Here is a 2,500-nt window from a genome sequence, read left to right on the forward strand (position 1 = left end):
ATCGAAATCCGGGTTGGTCGGGTCCCAAAGTGTCTGATTTCACGTGAAATGACCCAAAATGTCATTTCTTTGTGTGCAGTGAGCACTGTGTGCTGTGGTGGAGTGCTGCGTCATCATGACCATGGGAGTTTCCCAGGTGGGCTTTCATTTTCAACTAGTGGGAAGAATGTGGGTGGTCTATCCTCCAAGTTTTGGCAAAGGACGCGCTCAACTTCTTGGAAAAACGCAAGTCTTTGGGTGCGCGATAAAATGTATCAACTTAAGGAAGAAAAATCCGCACTCACAAACTGCGTCTCATTATTTATTTATATTACCACCATGTCCAAAAAGCAAATGCGTTTCGGCTATCAAGCCTTCATCAGTGCGTGGTGTGTGGTCTAACATCATCTAAGGCCGAGATTGCCTTGGGTAGGGTACATACGTTGCTTTGAAAGAAATAATGTCATTTCGTTTTAGCCCGAGATGTCTACCTCTTGCTTGCTGTCCAAAATGACACGGACTGGGCGTACTGCCAAGCAACAGAGCAAAGAGCGTGATGCCAGCTTCAGCACAGGTGAGCTGGGAGTAGAGAGATGACACCAGCACGGGGATGTGTGTACCACCACAACTGAGGCCAAGACATCTGAGGCTTGCTGATGCCGTATGTGACAGACAGCAAGACTCTCCTGGGTCTTTTTAGTCAAGCGCAGCATGGGTTTAAACAGGTAGCCACTGGGCATGTTGCAGCTTCAATGGGGGAAACAAATAGAGACAGAGGGGAAAAAATGTCGAAAGGCCTACATCACATGCAAAACTACCAAAAACAAACTCATCCGTTGGTCTGACATAAGGAGTCTAAAAACAGAAACAGTGACAAACTGTCCAGGGAATCCACGACTACTTCAACGTTTCGTAAATTGACACAGAGAAATACGGACAGACACTCTCACACACACACACACACACACACACGCACACCTACGCCATCGGCATGAAGTCGTTCACACACAGAGCTCTTAATAGCACCTCATCTACCCTCATTTCAGATCACTGCAGGTGGCAGAGCTTTCCATAAGGCTGGCCTGTTTCTCTTCTCCCCTTCTCTCTCTCTCCCCCCCTCTTCTTCTCCTCTCTCTCTCTCCCCCCTCTTTTCCTCCTCTCCCTGCTATCTTTTCTCTCACACATCTCTCTCTCTCTCTCTCGTCTCTTACCCCCCTCCTCTCTCTCCATCTTCTTCGTATCTTTTCTCTTTCTCTCTCTCTCTCCATGTCTCTGCCTCTCCTCTCCTCTCCTCTCCTCTCCTCTCGCCTTCCCTCTTCTCTCCATCTCTCTCCGCTACTCCCCTTCTCTCTCCTCCTCGCTCACCACAGGCCTTCATTAAAATTTCATTTCCCCATACACACACACACACCTCAGTGCTGCTCAGGGACATCTGCACAGATCACACCTCAGTGTGTGTGTGTGTGTGTGTGTGTGTGTGTGTGTGCGTGCGTGCGTGCGTGCGTGTGTGTGTGCGTGCATGTGTTTCGCATACCATTTTCACATGCCTTTTCCACGTGAGCTGCGAGCTGATGCTGAAAAGGTAAGGTAGCCATCCCATACACAGTACAGCTTCTCAAAGACACTAAAGGAATGTCCACGGCCACGCAATGTTTCTGCTCCCAGGTTCATTATGCACAACTTTTCGACCGAACGGCACTTGATCAGGTGTAGGTGTGTTTCTCAGCGAGTGGTTTGAAATTTAGTGAGCGAGTAATCAGAGGAGGTGCATCCAGTAATTAATAAATGAATTAAGTAATTAATTAGTTTATTAATTAGTAAGTGGACATGACAGCTTCTCACCCATTTCAATCAACCTTTCCAGTGTGCCTTTTTTCCAAGTGACAGACCACTTCGATTCATGTATAAGAGTAGAGTAGAGCATCCGGTGGGAAAGACATAAATGAACATAAGCGCTACAGTCTGCCTGAACCTAGAAGTTGTTTGTACCTGACTGGTTTCTCAGCGAGTGGTTTGAAATTTAGTGAGCGAGTAATCAGAGGAGGTGCATCCAGTAATTAATAAATGAATTAAGTAATTAATTAGTAATTAATTATGACAACTTCTCACCCATTTCAATCAACCTTTCCCGTGTGCCTTTTTTCAAGTGACAGACCACTTCGATTCAATACATTCGAAGCAGGTATAAGAGTAGAGTAGAGTACAGTAATAAGGTGCATCCGGTGGGAAAGACATAATTAACATAAGCGCTACAGTCTGCCTGGACCTAGAAGTTTTTTTGTACCCGACTGGCTTCAAAACAACTTGGTTGACATAATTTCGAGAAAAGGCCAATACTCTGTACAACTTTTGTCATCTGGGTCAGGACTCCCTGGCAGAAGAGTTATTGTAACTCAATGGGACCACTTCCTGATTAAAGAAAGGTTAAAACAAACAAAACAAAAAAATACAGCCTGTATAAAAAATGGCCATCAAATATATATATATATTTTTTTTAAATCCTGAGCCTGAACTTTTTTCC

General features: G+C 45.1%; 1 protein-coding gene across 2 annotated transcripts in view; it reads right to left on the reverse strand.

Moving 5' to 3' along the window:
* The window catches only part of srgap1a (SLIT-ROBO Rho GTPase activating protein 1a), a 149,046-nt gene that overhangs the window by 97,784 nt on the left and 48,762 nt on the right, over positions 1 to 2,500 (reverse strand). The gene's annotated exons all lie outside the window — the stretch shown is intronic.

The sequence above is a fragment of the Engraulis encrasicolus genome, chromosome 4 (assembly GCF_034702125.1).
Source record: "Engraulis encrasicolus isolate BLACKSEA-1 chromosome 4, IST_EnEncr_1.0, whole genome shotgun sequence".
Classification (NCBI taxonomy): Eukaryota; Metazoa; Chordata; class Actinopteri; order Clupeiformes; family Engraulidae; genus Engraulis; species Engraulis encrasicolus.